This window comes from Lepisma saccharinum, chromosome 4 (genome assembly GCF_977018435.1).
Source record: "Lepisma saccharinum chromosome 4, izLepSacc3.1, whole genome shotgun sequence".
NCBI classification, from domain to species: Eukaryota; Metazoa; Arthropoda; class Insecta; order Zygentoma; family Lepismatidae; genus Lepisma; species Lepisma saccharinum.
Genome location: NC_139232.1, coordinates 78,751,139 through 78,771,634, shown reverse-complemented (window position 1 = coordinate 78,771,634; position 20,496 = coordinate 78,751,139). Strand labels below are relative to the sequence as shown.

The following is a 20,496-nucleotide window of genomic DNA, read 5'->3' as shown; positions in this document are numbered from 1 at the left end:
ACAGTCACATAGTCCCCCCATTCTCTATAGACAACTACTCGAGGGATCAAACCTTTTATGATCACCCTGTATGTTATCTTCAATGTGCAGATCACAAGGAGTTTTCTCAAGACATAAAAATTATGAGTCAAATTATGAGGCATATATAATTCACACATACGTGAAACAATACTTAGTAGTAGCCTTGCGGAACCCAATCTCCTTGTTGGCTAAACTACTTAATATAAATAATATACAAAATGCTGAGTCATTACAAAACTCTTCAGTACATTGATTATTGAAATATTACACATTCAATAAACAACTTGCCTCAAATTATCATTATTTGATCCCTATATATAACTTCATTAATATTATTTACCTGAACAAACCTGATCTCTGCATAACATTTAGATATACATACGACAAGCTTACTAATAAATACTATTACTCCTGAAAGTAACACATTTCATAACTATCATGACTGAATTCACACATCATTCTACAGATCACAGTGAAATTAATTCACCTTTCATTTCTACAATAACATTATTAACTTCAATTAATTATATTTCAAATGCTGTCAATAAATATAATTTCTTTCCCTCGTAACAGTAAAAACATTAAACATTCTGTAATGTATCACCTTCTGTGTACAAGGGCAACATTTTCTTAACACTTAACTGGAACGATTCATAATTTGCATAATGTCATATACAAAACATTACATAGTAACTTATAAATTTAATTGAGATGATTCACAGCAGTTTTTAATTATGCTTCCATTCCTGACAACATACTTTGATTTATTGTCCCTCCCTTGGATCAAATGACACTGCATTTTCATTCAGTCTATTACTTACTGTTAGAGTGACATTACTGTTAGGGGAAGCGAATGGTCGTTCACAGGGCTGACGACAATTGGAACATATATTTACATTATTGTCGAAAACTGTACTATTCTTCGGTGAATTAGGAAAACAAGCCACATTAGGATCCGAATTGGACTTCGTTTATAGATAACCTTGCCTTGTATTAGAACGTCTATCTTTCTGTGGTGTCGCACTGTCTCTTCGAAATTGGGTATTGTTATAACTTCTGTTATTTGCATCTAAGTTTCTTCTAAAGAACTGTTGACTGCCATAATTATTTTGATTCCTTCTTCTGAATGTAAAGTCCTGACGCCGATCAAAATTGTCATTCACATTTTGCCCTCTATTATACGAGCTACCACCGGATGTAGAACCAGAATCAGAATATCTATTGTTGCGAGAAAACTGTACATTATTCCTTTGATTAGGATTTTGCTCGCTGTTCCTTGGTTGCGTGTTAACTGTCTGAACTTTGTACTTTTGTTTATCTCTGAAATCTGACGCATTTGAATCCTTAGTAAACCTGGATGTTCTCGTTTCAAAATCACTAGGCAAATCACACTTCTTACCAGATCTGGTCTTTATCAAATCCAGTCTCTTCAGTAAATTAATAACGTCGTCAACTTTCGTTAGGCCAGCACCTAATATCGTCTGTGCCGTAATCGATGGAAACTGATTAATGAAAATATCTATGACTTCTGCATCTTTAGGACGCTCTACCAAATTATAATATGTTGAATAAGTACGAGTGGCAAACGCCTCCATGCTCATACCTGTATTTGATTATACTTTCTGTTCCTCAATTCTGACAACTGAGCCTGCGACAACGAGTATAAAGTGTACTGGTTCAAAAACTCATGTACAAAATGTTTGTATGCCATAAAGGAATCCAGGTGCGTATTGTACCATCCCTCGGCTGGCCCTTGAAAACAATTCCGAATACATTCCAATCTCTGAACGTTTGGAATCTGAAGCAAATCCAAATGTGAAGTTAAGGTTTTAATAAACTTCCTTGGGCTAGATTTCTCTGGATTTCCAGAAAGTTTAGGCAACATATTCAACTCATTCAACCGTAGATACTTTCGTGGTTGTTCCTTAGAAGTAGATGGTTTATTTGTATCAGAATCAATGATAGTAGCGTGCCTATGGTGTTTCGTGTTGTAATTAGGTTTAAATCGTTTGCCAGAAGTTTCTTGCGAATTATATCTAGTTTTGTTTACTTCAGACATATCAGAGTTTATATTGCTAGATTGTGAAGCATTATTTGCTGGATCAACATAACTAACATGTGAAGTTTTATGAGGCTTCTTTAATCGAGAATTTCGCACATTAACTGGTGAAGTAGGAGCTGACAAATTAGATTTAGGATTTCCTGTAGATTTGCGTTTTCCTGACATATGCAATGGAAAAGATTCATCTTCTGAAGAACTGGAAGATGACAAGGATAAAGATACAGGATGCTCTGGATTACGTGAAATTTCAGTAATGTTGCCATTGTTCTCTGCAGCTTTATGGATTGTTGGAGTATTAGTCATCAGCAGTTTAGCTGTTACATCACTTAATCGTGCTTCACAGATCTCAACACGTTGAATTAAACCTTCATTATTACTTTCTCTAATCTGGCTGATAACATTCCACTGCTTGTTTACCTGCAAACCCAATCCAGCAACACTATCTTCTAACTTACGAATGCTGTTGGTATTCGCTTCACCAGATATATTCAACTGTTGGAAATTTTAATCCAACACTTTAACTTGTCCTTTTATTTGATCATTTGCTGTTTTGCAAGCTTCAGCAACCTGCCCAATCTCCATCCGGAGTGAGTTGCCCAACTCCTTAACAGTGTTGTTCATATATTTCATACACTTCACCGTTCTGTCTTCAAGTTCTGCAAACTGCTCTTTCTGAGATTTTTCAAGCTCTGACAACTGCTCTAACAACTGTTCTTTCTGAGATTTTTCAAGCTCTGACACCTTTTGCCTTACGCTGTCATTCGATTCCTTCAATTCCCGAAACATGACCAATAATTGAGCCTTAAAATCTGAAGTACCCGTAGGTAATGGCACGATAGGAACATTCTTCGTTGTCATTGCACTAATTTGTATTCACGACAACAGAACAAAAATATGAAGTACACAAAGGAAGGAACACTACTAATAAGTCTACAAATAATAATTCTTCAGTGTAACCAAATTTCCCCTTACTGGCCACCAATTTCTTGCAACGATACTTCACACTGAATTATATTGTATGCGAAGGATGAGAACACTTTAACACGATTTTAGAATTAAATTGCAAGTCCTCAGCGCTCAACTGGTTTTCATAATGTTATTATACTTACATTGCAAGAATTAAACAACACAACTCAACTTCCAAAATATTATTTCACTTTATAACATTTGATATAAACTCATTTTCGATTTCTGACACAAGACATTTTAAGTCAATGTTCTTATATATATATATATATATATATATATATATATATATATATATATATATATATATATATATATATATATATACAGGGTGTCATTTAAATGGCGCCCACGGACCACGGAAACGTGTAGAGAACATCAAAACAAACAACTTTTCTCAGTAACATTTTTCTCATTGGTGCGTCGTTTCGGCGCTACAATCGTTCAAAAAAGCCCGTTTTGCCGCCTGAATGCTGGCAACCACACACAACATTTCATTGCATTGGTGACGTCATATCCCGTCGTGAAGCGATGCGTTCCAGGGTTGCCGGGAACACACATATTCTGTGAAAAATGACACAGTTGCAATCAGCCACATTATGTACCGTAAAACAAAAAGAGAAAACACGTTCTGTAACCTAACAGGAAGTGAACAAGCGATACGAAAAATGGTAGAATGAAAATCGAATTCAAGTGGAAGTGGTCACATTGAATTTTGTCTCAGCTTACATGTCAAATATTTGCAAATTTAGTTACCAAGTTGGCATATACAATTTAGTCTTATTCACTTTGTCCTTCTGATACTAGTTGTCTGTGGCACACTGAACAGATGACAAAATAGAAATGAAAGAACTCAAAATTCCAAAGGTAAGCAACACATAGGTTAATATAATGTATATTCAGGGCATTATGAGGCAAGTGGCACAAATGGTTGAACATACAGGGATATAAGTAGTAGTAATACAAGCTCTCCTACGACTGTGTTTATCTATGCACCGGATACACATGTAATAGTTTGCAACTGTGAACAGGACAGTATATTCGCTACTGATTCATCATCAGATTGTTACTGTGGCTATACAGCGGGATCCAAAAGTATTGCTCAGCAAATTGTCCATGACTATTTTTGTTCGTTTTTATCTTCATCCCACGTATTTTTAAGGACTATATTTTTACGTATACTGGTTCAGATGTTGCAACCAGATTGTTTGGTGTTTTGTGTCAGTTCTTGAAGCTCTCATTGCATATAACAAAGGGAGTAAAAGGGGCGATGGACAATTTGCTTGGTAATACTTATGGATCCCACTGTACGTGTTTTAGCCGTAATATAACAACGTGAACCTCGGATACTTGCCTTATCAGCACAAAAGTACCACATGGCATCTGGACACAAACCTGTAGATATCAACCTTGCAACGAGATTTGTTAACATTTGACATGTAACTGGGCGTAAACAGCCACATGTAAGCTGTAAGTCCAATAAAATGTATTGTTGTTGATATTTGACATGTAGGCTGAGACAAAATCCGATATTGACACTTCATTTTCAACACGCTTTTTACCATTTCTCATATCGTTGGTTCACTTCCCCCTTCCCCGGAGATGACTGCTTATCTTCTGGCTGGTACGCGTAGGCTATGATGTTCGGTCTTCTGGACGCGTTTCTCGCTTCGTTTTATAGCTAATAATGTGGTTGGTAGTTTGTCATTTTTCACAAGATTTGCGTGTTACTTGCAACCCTGCCGTGTGCTGTTTCGCAGCAGGAAATGACGTCACAGATACGATCAAATGTTGTGTTGGGTTGCCAGCAACCAGGCGGCAAAACGGTCTTTTTTGAACGGCTGTAGCGTCGAATAGACGCACCAACTAGAAAAATGTTACTGAGAAAAGTTGTTTGTTTTGATGTCCTCTATACGAATCTGTAGTCCGTGGGCGCCATTAAAATGACACCCTGTATATATATATATATATATATATATATATATATATATATATATATATATATATATATATATATATAAAACTAATCCAAATCAACAACTTTAAACAAAAATCCACATTGATGCAGCGTTCTTAATCTCAATAGTTTCCCGTTAATTTTATAAACTTGTACGCAATAGAAATAAAGTAAATATTAGTTATTTGTGAATGTAGAAGACAGTCATACGTGGGCGCCATTAAAATGACACCTTGTATATTGGATATTGTGAAAAACAATCATTGAGGGTTGATTACGAATGTGTGGATACATCACTGAGGGGGTTTGAAAAAGTAGAGGTGGTTTTTTGGAATGCGGGGTTAATCACCGATGATTATTCTTTTACATTTAGTCTACACAAATAAAAAAAATATATATTTGCGCCCTATTACATTAATATTGATTTCAGCCTGCAAAAGAATTGGATCTAAAACTTTTCTAGCACGCTTCGCTCGTAATTTATTTTTGTTCGCTGTAATGCATTGTAAATCACCAGACAGAGAAATGACACTTGCCTTAATTCATTTTCTTTTAAATGCATGAACAATTGTTTTGAGGAAAGGAAGTGTGACATTTCAGAGACAATTTATGTAATTTTTGCTGTTGTTTTATTGTTAGATGGATCAATTGGTTGTGTAATGTATTTAAATAATATATGCTGTATATAATATTTATTAAAGAAACTTTGAATACGTGCACAATTTAGTGTCCACGTCACTCCACGTTTCATATACAGGGTGTCCGGCTTAGACCTTTAACATTACAAAAGAGCATAATTTTGCAGAGAAACCCAATTTTATTACCAAAATTTACATAAATTTACATTTTGGTAGAAAAACTCATGCATTTTTTGTCCCAGCACCAGCACTTCACACAACCTCGATATAAGCCCCCCTTCCCCCTGTGGCACTGCAGATGTCGAACTGATATTCCAATTCCGTTCAGGTATTCACTAGCATTTGAGGGGTCACATTATTCATCGCCTGACGAATTCTGTTACGCGGATCTTCCAAGTTCTCGACAAGCATACTGTAGACTTGGTCCTTGATGAACTCTCAGAAGAAAAAGTCTAGGGGGGAAAGACCAATAAGAGATTTATAACCTCTTCCTATCCATCTTCTAGGAAAATGCTCATCGAGAAATTCTCGTACAATGACAGAAAAATGTGCCGGAGCTCCGTCTTGTTAGAAAATGTTTTCTGGAGGCATTTGAGCTACAGAGTAATGCTGAAGCATGTCTAAATAATTCGTTCCTCTCACTGTTTCTTCAGCAAAGAAGAACGGGCCTATTATCTTATATTTCATAAAACCGCACCACACAATAACTTTTGGCGAGTCTCTCATAATTTCACGGAACTCATGAGGCTTGTCACTTCTCCAAATATGGCAATTTTGCTTGTTAACTTTGCTACACGCGTGGAATGCAGCTTCATCAGAAAAGCACACATTGTCCAGAAAAAGCATTCTTGTTCTCAATTTCAGTTAAAATTTTGCCCGAAAACGTCTGTCTTTAAGGCTTATCATCAGGATCAATTCCTTGATGTAACTGGATCTTGTACGCCCGTAGACGTAACCTTTTGTGCACAACGTCATGGATATTAGACCGAGGAATGTTGAGCTCTAAACTTGCACGTCTTATTGATTTTCTTGGACTTCTTGTGAATGCAGTGCGAATCACTTCAATGTTTTCATCTGATATCTTCCGCTTCGCGTACTTCACGGCCACAACACTTCCAGTTTCTCTTAGTTGTTTATCCCACTTAGCAATACTCAAATAGGAAGGGACATTGTTGAAGATTGAATTCACGCCGAAAAGTACGTTCAACAAGCTTCACAGATTTGTTTTCTGCCAGTGAAAGAACGCAGAACACTTTCTGCTGAACCGTCAAATCCGCCATCTTGGAATTTATGCGTTACACGAGCATGCGCGTCACGTGAACTCGAAGTACTGGTGATTCTCGCAAATGGCCACAGTTGCCAGTCCCATACAAACAATAAGTTTCATTTGAAATTGAATGTAACTAAAGTTATACATTTTTGTAATGTTAAAGGTCTGAGCCGGACACCCTGTATGTCAAACATAATTGTGCATGAAAGTTATGTTTATGGAAAAAAGAATTATATTTGGAATGCATTTATCAAGCATTTTCTGTCTTTCAAAAATAGTTTATGTGCTTGTTTTTCTCACGGATTATCCTTGTGCATCAGGCTCAATGACTCAGAAACTATTACACACACACACACACACACACACACACACACACACACACACGTTTGTGAAGCGTCAGCAAATATTTTTCATTTGTTCAAATATTCATGGACGTGACCTTCATCAATTGAAAATGGCTGTAATTGTGTGATTGAAGACTTGTTGATGGTGAAACCGTCTTGTGTATGAAATGCTCCAGAGCACATTTACTGCCTTTTACCGTTTTCAAATTTCGTTATAATAGTGTAAAGTTACTATAATATTTATGAAACTAACTGTAGTGGAGAACCAGGCGAATCACTAAATTGAGAAATTGTGCATGTAGTGTAGTACTTGTTATTTTCAGGTAAATATGGATAATGGTCTGTAATATTGCACTTCTAATTTAGGCTTTTGTGAAATTCATTATTTCTTAACTAGTTGTGGTAGTTGAAATTCCTGAGCCGGCACTGAACAGTGCATAGGATTGTTTAGTTTCGAGAATGCCACACCACTGTTAAGCTGTATTTAAAATTCAGAAAAAAAAATGTATATTTTTGATTAGTGAAAATTAAAATCCATGTGCTACTTGATTTGAAAAAGATTGGAGGAAAAGTAAAAAAAATCCTAACCAAGTGTCACGAATAAAATTTGTTTCCTCTATCAATTTCCAATTGTACTTTCAGATCCCAAACTACTCAACATATCTTAATGTATGTATATTTTAAACCAAAATTTGTATCTGCTTATCTACCAGAAATTATTTGAGTTTCGTTCCTTAACCCTGGCATTTCAATGCTATTATCTGCAATGTAGTTTCCCCAAAAGGTGTAGAAGGATCGACAAATGGATTTTACTTTCAAAAATGTTCTTATATCATTATTAGAATAAGAGGCATTCCAGCGTTACGCGGGTGACATTTCACACATAAAATGTAAAGGTTATAGACATGAGATTGAATTAAAATAATCGTAATAAACTAACTGACTTCATAGAATTATGAAATACTTCGTTGTGTCTGCCAACAAATGAGGAAAACTTGAGTATGATGACAGCATGAAAAGCATTAATGAAAATGTGTTACATGTGTGACGTTTTAAAAATGTACCAAAGTTTAACTTCATTTTGACACACACATGCTAATAATTTCTATTGGTGAAATATGTAAATTATATGCATTTACAAACATTTAAACCTTAATGCAATTAAAAACTATAATAATTTTCAGATTAATTCATTTTGTTATTTACTAATTTTCGTGCGATGCCCAACATTCATTTTGTAATGTGTTGTAATACAGCATGTGCAGCTGACACGTTTACAATAAAATTTCGTTTTGATGTTTGATTATAATAATCATTTATGTTACAACATGTGCTTTTTCTACTTTTTTAATATTCAAGATGAACTTACGTTGTGAGCATAGGCACCGAAGGTAATGCAAGAGTGATACTACTTTATTTGACTTTGATACTCTCCATAGAAATATTTCCGTAACAGGATCTAATTATGTTATCGCCAGCTTCATAGAGACACACACAAAAATAAATATTAGAACATATACCATTAATATATTCGCAAGTGGTAACTTTCCCACAAGAGAAACATGATTTTTCTAACTTTTCTGCTCCAAGTCCCATTATTTATTGTATGTTTTCTGTTAATTTTTATCTGGTCAATATGAGTATGAATGTAGTCTAAAGAGTTTTTTTTTTTTTTAATATGAGAATTTATCTCTCTCATATATTGAAGGGACAGGAGATTTTCTCTCCAGCTGTAGTTTACTTATATACATTATGTATTAATACGGAAATGAAGTGTAAAACATAAAATATAAGCAGTTTGTTACATGCCCTCTCCGCAAGGGTTTACGAAAATAAAATAAATAAATAAAACTAAAAATAAGATGATAACAATATTTTTGGTCAATCTTCCGACTTACATTTGCTTGCTTCGAACCCTGCATCAAGGAAGAATTAACTATAAAGTAAGAGTTTTAACAGTGAAGGGTAAAATACTATTTAATGAATTCACATCCAGCAATATTATTTTAATCTCTATAATTCCTTGCAAACATTTAAAGAATATATACATGCATTTGAAATTCGCCTAATTCGTATGTGCTTATCTTCAATTTCCATCCTTCATTTCATTATGTCATCATCTGTATACTTTTCTCGGCACACTATAACAATTTGAAATTTGTAACAATTTAGGATGGCAGTTTGGACGCCAGTGATAATGAAGTGAAACAGGGGATACGCCGAAAAGTCAAAGAAAATCGGGGAAAAAAAGACCGGAAATGTTAGTGAAATAATAACCAAAGGAACAATTACAAGCGTAGTACAATGCCTCAGTGTTCGTACACTGTAAAAAGGAATGATGGTCTAATACCGTGAGTTTCCGCTGCAATTCAACTACAGTAAAAATGACCGTTATCGTTTGTAAAATATTGCCGCCTATTAGGCCTACATAGTTAACCAAATTAATGTAATATTTATGATTCAGTTTTAAAAATATATTTATTGTGCACGCAACTGCAATGTATAATGATGATACACATTTATGCATGATAAAATATTCAAATTTAAATTTTAAAAACGGTTGCGTTCCGTTTTTGTAAATTAATAGGCGGACTTAAATTTTAACGGTAGAATATTGTAAATTTTACGGTAACTCCTAGAGTTAATTTGTAGCAAATACCTGTTGTTATCTGAATACCAACTTGCAAGCTAGTTGATTAAGTTAATTTACCGTTTTAGTATCAATGTGCACAACTCGCTATAATAATAATAATTTTAAAAAAAGCTTTACAACAATTGTAGAATACGGTTATTATTATGTGCTGCTATATTTATAGTTTTTGCAAATGACAGAGAGAAGTTGGATTCGGTGGGACCATACTACTTCTTAATAAGTATGAAAATACTATGGAATGAATCCGTGGCGATGGCGAAGCTCCAGTTGATTTTACGTTTAATCATCATGAAATTACTGTTTTTGTTTTACATTGCAACTTATGATAACCAATGAAGAATTTAGCCGCAAGTGTACTTAAATACCGTACAGTGCATAGAATTGTAACTCTCACGATGACATGCATGAGTTGCATATTACCATATATATGAACAATTTGTCACATTAAATCGGCTACATATAACACAGGGAGGGGGGCATATCTACCACAGCAGCAACACCAAATTAAAAACTAGTTACACACAAAAAAGTCGATATAAAAAATCGTGGTCCAAGACCGTCGATTTCCTTTGCCATCCGACCGTAAATAAAATGACCATGGCCGTTCTAAAACTATTACCATAAAGGCTATTAAATAGTTAACTGTAATTGATGTAATTTTAATGATACAGCTTTTAGAAATTTATTTATATTTCACACAACTGCAGTCGGTACTCATTACCTACCTTCACACAAGATAAAATATTCAAATTGAAATTTCATAGTTTTTTTTTATTATCTCAACACCATGTTTAATTCTCATTCAAGACACACTGTAAAAATGCCTAAGAGCGTCAATTTTCGCTATCATCTAAACTACCGTAAAAAATGACCATGACCGTTTTAAAGTATTAACGGTAATTACATAGTTAAACGAATTAATCTAGTTTTAATGATTCAGTTTTTAAAAATATATTTAAGGTGAACGCAAATGTGATTTATAATTGATATCTTTCTTTATGCATGATAAATTATTCAAATATAAATAAAAAAAGATTATGCCGGGTTTTGTAAATTAACAAGCGGACTGTTAAATTTTTAACGGTAGAATATTGTAAATTTTACGGTAAATTCAAACAGTGCAGTGATATAGAATTACCTTCAAACCGGAAATAAAGACTGTAGATACTTTCATTTTTGGAAATGTTTATCACGGTGAAAAGAGGAAACAGCCAAAAATTACGGAACGTACCATGTAAAACGGAAGCGATTTATTTGCACACAGTGCGATTAAACTTTCATCCAACTTACAATGTCGATTATTTTAAATGTAAATATGAGAAAATTTTAATTTTTGCAGTATGACTTCTTTTTCGAACTCTTGGAAGTAAATTATGCAAGAAGGCAGGTGGCAAAACATTTATTATTAAATATTAAAACTATTTATAAAAATAGATACACGACGGAATAAGATCGTGAATTCCCGCTGCTATCCAACTATCGTAAACATGACAAAATATTAATGGGCATTAATTATCATTACACAGTTAAACGAAATGAATGTAATATTCATGATTCAGTTTTGAAAAATATATCTATGGTATACTCAACTGCAATTTATAATACTTATCTATCTTTGTGGATGATAATTATGAAAATTTCAATAAAAGGACGGCTGCGTCCCGTTTTTGTAAATTGACGAGCGGACAGTTAAATCTTCATGGTAGAATATCGTATAATATTACGGTAACTTCTCGGTGTATTTAGCTACTGTACAATGCAGAAAAATCTTCAAGGATTGTAGCCTTTGTGAAATTATCCACTCTGTTATGATTCACCATTAATTGGAAAGACGGTTTGTTAAAACAGACTTTCTTGGCGAATTCAAATATTTAATAAGTTTGATCTCATTAGAAATCATGTTTGAGGTACTTACAATGAATTCAGTAGTACTGTGTAATTTATACAGAGCAATTTTTATGCACTATTTTTAACATTTTGTAAAATTACGGCAATGAGGAAAATTTATACTTTCACTAAGATGCATTAAAGATTAATTACAAGAATTAATAAAAAAAATATACTTAAAAACAATCGAACTATGTGGAACGATCTACACGTTTGGCAAATATGCTGTATAAAGAAGCGAATTGCTGCACTACTAACCCAGGTGAGTGCACAGGAGGAAATAAACCCAAATGAAAGTGTTCTAATATTATATTAGGATTTATTATAAATAAAGAATCTTCTTTATGGGGTTCTTGCCTTTTTTGCGTAATAGAGTGCGATGAGTTGACGACTCATCCGAAAGTACTGCAGATACAAAGATATAATTCCGTGGGCTGAAAGAATGCCGGATGCAGATATTGTGAGATATTTAATATATCTATTTATCTCTGTCTGTTAATGGGAGTCTAAAATTGACAGGAATCGGAAGTATAATTTCCTTTTCGTAATCTTTAGGCTACAAGTATTATATATTTTGAATAAAATACCGATAGCATAAAAATATGAAAAAATAATAGTTGTCTGAATTTGATTATTTAGGAAATTACAAATGCTCATAGATAAAATTTTGTAGAATGAACTGAAATTTAAATGCTGAAAAATTATGTTAGAGATTATGCTCATTAGCAGTGCGTTAGAAAGCTATAACCAATAATCTCGTGAAGGTGCCAATGTACTGATTAGTACCCATGGAGCATATCCTTGTTACGCATTAAACGCAGCTCCAACTTTTTATTGCATGCTATCATAGCGCTATTACAAAAATGTATGAAATGTACGGATATATGTCATTTTTCTTTCAATTTTGTGTATGTTTCTTCTTTTGCATTGTTTTTCTCCCACTTTGGGTTAAACGCAATGATGTGGATAAAAGGTGATTTCGTAGTTTAAGATTGGCAATGGTACACTTTCCAAAGAACACCCGTGTTCAAGTCGACATTCGAAAACGGAACCTATAGCCCAGTCGACCGTTGAACGCACACAGACATCTGGACGGGTCTTATTCCTTGTAAAATTGCTGTTCATAGGTAATAAAATGTGTGCGTATACATACACATATGTACTTATGCAAATATATAGCAGAGTATATATTAAAAATTGAACTATGCACACTGACTGGTTCCATAATGAACAAACGAATATACGAATTGCACCTACAGTCCAATTGTTAGTATTAGTGTCTCCAGAGTACTGCACAGAAATAATAATACAAACTGTGATGCCGTAATATTTTCCACATTATTAATAATATTAGTGGCCTTCTTTCGGATAAAATTTGTATGATATTCTTTCGTAATACAAACCATACGGACGATATTATTTTTTACAAAAGTATTAAGTGTACTAAATTTTAGTTCATACTACAGCTAACAATGGTTTTTCTATTATTTTTCATATTCCTATTATATAAATTCAAACTTACTTCTTGTGAAACAAATATTGGGCATGGAAAAACATGAGGAGAAACAAAATAAGTAAAAGTTGTATTTTAAGTTCACTTTATCCTCAAATCGGGACTGGATCACCGGTTTAGTGTTGCCCGAAAGACTGTACAATGTACAATGTGCCTTCACCGGAGATCAAACCTGGAATCCCTTGGTTACAAGACGAAAAGGTACCCAACTATACTGTCAGGGAAGATTTTGTGAATATTTTAAACTTTGAACATTGATATAAATAAAACAATATCTTCTTACAGTTCACTTCGACATATGCTATTTGTATATATATAAACAATTATATCAGAGTGATGTGTACAAATATATCTATCATCTGTTCCTCCATTTGAAAAATAACAAACACGAATCTGCTTTTAGTTTATAATTTATTTTGATATGTAGTATTGGTCTAGGTCAATTTTTACTAGATAGCAAAAGTTCTAGAAATGGTGTCCCGAAATACAAAAGATTTGCCGAATACCGCCAATAGACATGAATTCGCAATTGCTTTGTAATTACAGAAATACAAAAACTTGGTTAACATTTATTTGGTAACCATAAACGAAAATGGAGGGTATCTTTGACTAATGTTATTAATTCTGACAAAATTATTTGCAATTCTAAACAAACAGGCCAGGTTTAGTAACCATTAGTTTTTAAAAATTGCATTGGAGAACATTCGACCATCATTAACTAGTTTTTGGTTATTGCAAACGAACTTTTTTTTTTTCGAATAAAAATGTCAAATCTTTTCCTGAAATGAATTTTCAACTTCTTGTTCTTTTGTCATTCATAGAAGTACCGGTATCAAATTCAGCATCTGATGCTACATTTCTTTTTTGCTATTGGTAAATGTTTCCTCTTTATTTGTGTGTGTGTGTGTACATATAATATTTTAAGCAATATTGTTGCCCAGCAAACAAATATAATGGTACTGTAATAAATGTCTTGAAACAACTTTGTATCAACTTATTCTGTGCTGTTGCTACGTTCAGTTAATGACGGTTTAGAAATATTATGGAAAAAAAGAAGAAATGAACAATGTATAAAAGTACATAAAAAATAAAGAAGTTTCTGCATTCTATAGCTGTCTTATTTTGGCTTACATTGTCCCTTCTATTCTCGCTTCATGTACCAATTTTACATTCGAAACAATGTAAGACAGGTTCTCGATAAATTTTTCGCCTGAGAATAAAACACATGCTGCCTGCTTGCATCTAATTACTTATTCTGATGGTGTGTGGTTACTTCCGTCCCTTAAGAATAGAAAAAGAGACAATGACATTTGGTTTCCAGCTAATGGGCTAGCCCTGAAACCTTTTACGCATTTTCCCAAAGATTATTTGCCGTTGCTGAAGTTTTCAACTCGGACCACTTAACTTGGTGAGCCACAAGCCGGTCCGCGCATGACTTGTTCAACAAGTCGGACACGACGGGCTAACCAAATGAACTGGTCGTCAGAGATAAGAGGAACAAGACGAGTGTCACCCGCGCTACGATAAAAGGTCCCCCCGCCCCTTCAGGGCGCAAGGGTTTTCCGGTAACCTTTTCCCATACGCGCAGGTGTTCGACACGTACAGCGAACAAACAAGCAGAAGAATCTTTTACCTGCCGATACTGTTCCAGCAGCGACGTCCCTCGCAGACAGCAAGGCACCACGGTGACGTCACAGACACTGCACACTGTGGTCCCTCGAGACAGTTTCCGCGGTTTCTAACATGTTGACACTTGCCCAAAACTTTCCGCACAGACACAAAAATTTCCCCCTGCTCGCTCCGATCGCCCGTCTGAGCTGCATAGCGATCCCAGCATGGCATCCTAGCCTCGCTCCGGGTCTCGGGGGAACCGCAGCGCCATCCCAGCGGCGGCAGACGGAACTACATTCTTACCTGGATGGAGCATCTCGTCTGACCGGGTCGAGATAGGATAAAAAGGTTCTTCATGAAGCCATCCGTGATTCGTAGAAGAATCAACAATGTAGTACAACAGTTAATAGATTTTTTATTCCGTCCTCTCGTGGTCAAAACGTTTGATCTTTGCATTGTTATTCAAAACATAAGGGACTTCGTCTGACGAGTCGGCGCTTTTCTCTAAGAATGTTGCCCTTCTTGTAAAGTGACATACCTCTTTTTACAGGACTATATTAAAAGGAGAAAAGCGCCAATGCTACATCAATAACCTCTCCCCTCGAGGCACGTTCTGATAAGATCAGTTACCTGCCTTTCGTATCATCGAATTGCATGTCGGAAGAAGTAGTTCGCATATTTAAAAGGTAATTTTATGCTGGAAAGCAAATCCGACATGTAATGATTTCAAATTGTTGTCACGGTATCGAACCGCAGTTCGTTTGATCACCAATGAATCGTGGTCCACGTGTATTTCGACCGGATGAATTAGGTGAGTGATTTAGGAGGTTTTCAAGTCCCGCTATCCTGAACGAGACTTCCAGAGGATTTCTTCAGTTACTTTAGACGAATACAAAATATACAAGTACGGATATTCAATTTCATTTACTTCGCTTTTCTGCCACTTTTGACTAATTGAAAAGATGAGGGTGATTGATGATACGATAAAATTGACGTAGGGACACTGACAAAGAACATCCATTCGAATCTGGTACTCCTGCACTGTGCTAACCACTCCGCTACCGAGACCTGCTAAATATGCTGTTCCTTCGTTCGTCAGATTTTTCAGAGCATGAGAGCAACGAAATTGAAGTATGAAGAAAACAAAACTTATAAAAAAAATATAATTATTTACCGTTGATTTCGTTCTTAAATTTGAATTCTCTTTCCTCTTTCTATCTTTCTTTAGCATTTCGCTTTAGAGTCTAATTTTACCTTGTTTGCTCCTTCTCTTGTTGATCATTTATATTAGTTTCTTCTCTCTTTCGTTTGTTGTCTCATTTCCCATCTACTTCTTTTCTTTTTTCTCTCTCTCTCTTTGTCGAACGTCTTTTATTTTCTTCTATCCCCCTCTCGCGTTACAATATTTCTCTCAATTATTCCCTCTTGTTTCGTTTATTTCTCTCTCCGTCTTTCTCTCTCTGTTGATTATTTTATTTATTTCTCTCATTCTCGCTTCTTCCCTTTCCGTCCGTCCCTTTTCACATTTAATTTATCTTTCTCTCTCCGTGTACATTTATTTATTTTTCTTTTCTTGTCTCTAAAAAAAAGGTAAAGTGTTCCCCTGTGCTTAGCACCACGCCATGAAGGCGTATAGGGGGTGTGGGGGTAATGCCCCACACTTTCTTGATCCAGTCGTGAGTGGCGGTGATGTGATCAGCATCACGCCCCTGACCGCCTTTACCTACCAGGGTTTCCCCCAGGTACCCATGTTATTGGACCCTGGGTGGGCTCCGGGGCCGCTTCCAACGTTAGAAAGGTTCTCGGATTTGAACCGGCCGGGGCTCGAACTCGGGACGACGTAGTCAGACGCGTTACCGACTTTTTTTTTTTTTTTAAAAAAAAAGGAAAGCCCCTATGTGGAAGCTTTCCCCATCACACTTCATTCACTCATATCATTTCATTCATATTTCAATTTGAGGTCTTTTCAGGACAGACAAGCACAAACATCCATGTCTGAGCCAGGATTCGAACACGGGACCCCCGGCGTCGTAGCGAGATGTGCTAACCACTTTTTTTTTCTTTTTTTTAAGGAATACCCCTATTCGGCAGTATCCCCCGTCATTCACACATTCGTACACTTTCACACATGTCAATTTCCACTTTATTCACATTGTTTCTCATTATTCGGACGAACACAAACATCCAAGCCCAAGCGGGATTCGAACCCGGGACCCCTAGCGTTGCAGCGCGATGAGCTAACCACTCCGCCACGGGGACCGACACTGAGCCACCGCGGCCACTTCTTTTCCTTATTAAAATTCTATCCTTGTTGATTATTTATTTCTCTCCCACTAGCTCCTTTTCATTCTCTCTCTCTGTATATATATGTACATAGACACACACTTTTCCCTTCTCTCTCCCCCTCTCCCTCCTTCTCATACAACAAAACTGGCAAACATGACGTCATATAATTTTCAGTATGCATTCGTTCCACTTCGGAACTTTCGACCTTCTTTACAAAGTTCTCGAGAGCTTCCATGCACATCCCCCCCCAAGCAGGCCCGTAGCCAGGAATTCTTTGTAGGGGGGGCGAAGTGAATCCTAGAGGGGGCAAATTTTTAATATATTGTGTCGCATTGGCAGATATAACAGGGTACACAGAGGCACTTGCCCCCTTCCCCAAAAGAGATAAGTAACAGAAAAGGGATGATATCTTGAAACTGCAACGAACAAAAGAACTTCGAGCAACATCAAATAGCAACATTTCGATAATGACCTTTCCAGATTGCCAAAGAATATGAAGTTTAACATAAATACCTAGGTAGGCTAATAGGGACTGTATCTACTTGATATTTACAGGTCGATAATGTTAATAGATGATTAATATGCACCAACAACTTTGGGGCTCTCTGCAGAACTGATTAAGGGAGCCCTTTATAAATCATGTTTCATAATGATTCCCTCTAGTTTCCAGTATGAAAGATTTTTACGCACAAAGGAATCTAACGAGAATCCAACAACACCATTGTGTTGTGTTATGCAAGAAAATAGAATTAATTAAATAATAATGGTTACATATTACCTACACTTTGATGAATTGTGTAAAAATTTGTAGCTAATACACTTTTTTTGTACTTGCTAAAACATTAAAACATGGGTCCCTTAGTCCACCACTGACTCTATTTCTTTCAAAGGGGAGACTCTTGCATCACTACAGACAACGTTTGCCTACTGGTTACGTTAATCATTTTGCAAAATATTGTGTGAATTGTATTATATTATAGTTGAAATACATGTGTTTGACACCTGACAAACAAATAGGAATCCCTTGATTGATCAATGACTTCTTGGATTACAGTGTCATCATTAATATTTCATATTAAGTTTCATAGAAATAAATTGTTTCATAGAGATCGTTTGGCTCCCAGGGCCGACTCCTGCTGCCCCATAGCTATGGATCTGAACTTGGACTATAAGAATAGCAGACATTGCGAGCGAAGCGAGCAAGAAAATTTTACGAAATGTTTTTTTTATTTGTATCAAATTTAAAATCGAGGGGGACAATTGCCCCTCTGTGTCCCTTGAAAGTGCCCTTGGCCGTCTGGTAGAAAAATGCAAGGAACACGTAAAAACTAATTCCATTATGTCCAATTGTCCTGCTATTCTTAAGATTCTCCTAGTCTTGTTTTTTTACTTAAATGTTTGCTTCCCCTAGAATGGACTTCTGTCCAAGGTCAGGGGGAGGGGACAATGCCCCCTGTAGTTGCGGCACTGTTTATGAGTGTGTCTTCATCAATTTCACGTCATCCTTCATTGTTGCGATTAGCTTTAAGTGGCAGAAAAGTAACGCAAAGTAACAAAAATCAAATATCCACTCCCTCTCTCTACCACACTATTACCAAAAGATAGACTTGGGAACAAAAATTTAAGCAATTCAAAGTTCATAGCAACATATCCAAGAAAAACATCCGAACACATTAGTCACCTGTAATACAAGACTACTCAAAATGTCACAACTGTTCTAGATACTAAAAATTGTGAAATCATTTCCCGAAGTCTAATCTGGAAGGGAATTTTTCCCCCCAATCCTGATACGACATTATACGGAATCCCATACACCCTAATAAATCACAAAATCAATAAGTGTCTTTGTAATGTTGCTAGAGTAACACATGATATAATTGTAAAGATTAGTGAGAATTCTAGGTAAGAATGTGTTCTGTATTTTTCACAGGGGGGGCAGAGCAGGCTCTCAGGGGGGGCAGTTGCCCCCCATGCCCCCCCTCTAGCTACGGGCCTGCCCCCAAGTCCACACATCAGAAGACCTTACTCTCACTCTCTTACTCCCATTTCCTGTTAGAATAGTTATTGATATTTACAAATATTAAAAAGCAATAATTCGTTTGAATCTCATTTTGCTGCTCTATGGCGCAGAGATTGGGATTAGTTGACAGGAAAAACGATGAGCAAATTCGGACCGATTATGCTTGTGCAATACATACCATGAAATATGTTGTGCCATCGTTAATGCTCTACAGTTTCTGCTTTGTTGCATTTTGATGGTATCCAGATGGAGACGGTCTTGTGAAGATCTCACGGGCGCCCACGCCAGGCATATCGAGACGAGATGGATCTCTGTAAAATCAAGATGACACAGAGCTTAGCGGCCGAACCTTTGTCACGATATTTGAAACATCTAATGATTTCAAATTTACTTTACTATGCGAGTTCTTGAGACGTAACAGTCGGATTTCCAATTGATTATTTACATAGATAAGTCAAATATTTTGTTTTAAAGTAATCACAAAGCCTATTCTCCGTGCCAGGAGTCTGTGCAGCAACATCGCGCATAACGGTAGAGATGGGAAGAAAGCGAGTGAGCGAACGGCTGGCAGGCGCGGTCTCATTGCCCCCTCAATGCAATATTTTCCCCTCTCACGCGTTCATTGGTTGTTCGCTTTCTCCACAGACTCCTGGGATAGAATATAGTGGAAACTGTACGCCTATGCCAAGGCCAATTATAGGGAAGTAATGGGAGGGTTCCAACTTTTAGTAGTCCGAGGATAATAAAATTTAAATACCTGTAATATTAGAATCCGGCCAAGCAACGAAACGGCGAGGAAACAGCCTTTATGACAGTGACCCGCTGTTGTCGCGTTTACCTACGAAAAAACTTGAGGTCAACCGGCCAATTAGACCTACCGATGCCCCCATGTTTGGGCAACAAGCGGCAACCTTAGAATGCCTCCTCCCCGAAGAGGCAAGCAGGAAAACAGGATTTTGTCAAAATAACCTACTGCACAGTAAATGGGGGGACGAGAGATAGCGTGAAAGGGATACAATAATAATTATTGATTCGGGATATTATTCACTAATTGTAATAGTTAATAATTACAATATTATTGTCTTTAAGCGAATTAATATTTCGTAATATCTTACTATACATATATGCGTGCACTAATTATATTCAGAATTACAATATTATTTTTCATTGTGTACAATTAGATTTCTAGTTTCATTTTCTTCAAATTATGTATAAAATATACCTCTGCGCTTTTTTCAAAATGACTACGACTTATTGCTATTTTCAAC

The 20,496-nt window shown here is 36.0% G+C and overlaps 1 protein-coding gene across 1 annotated transcript in view; it reads right to left on the bottom strand.

Annotated features, from left to right (window-relative positions):
• The window catches only part of LOC145986618 (extracellular serine/threonine protein kinase four-jointed-like), a 273,062-nt gene extending 257,952 nt beyond the window's left edge, over positions 1–15,110 (bottom strand). The window contains exon 1 of the mRNA XM_083120841.1: positions 14,945–15,110. The gene's annotated coding sequence lies outside the window, so the exon portion shown is untranslated. The remainder of the gene's footprint in view (positions 1–14,944) is intronic.
• Positions 15,111–20,496: the final 5,386 nt, after the last annotated feature.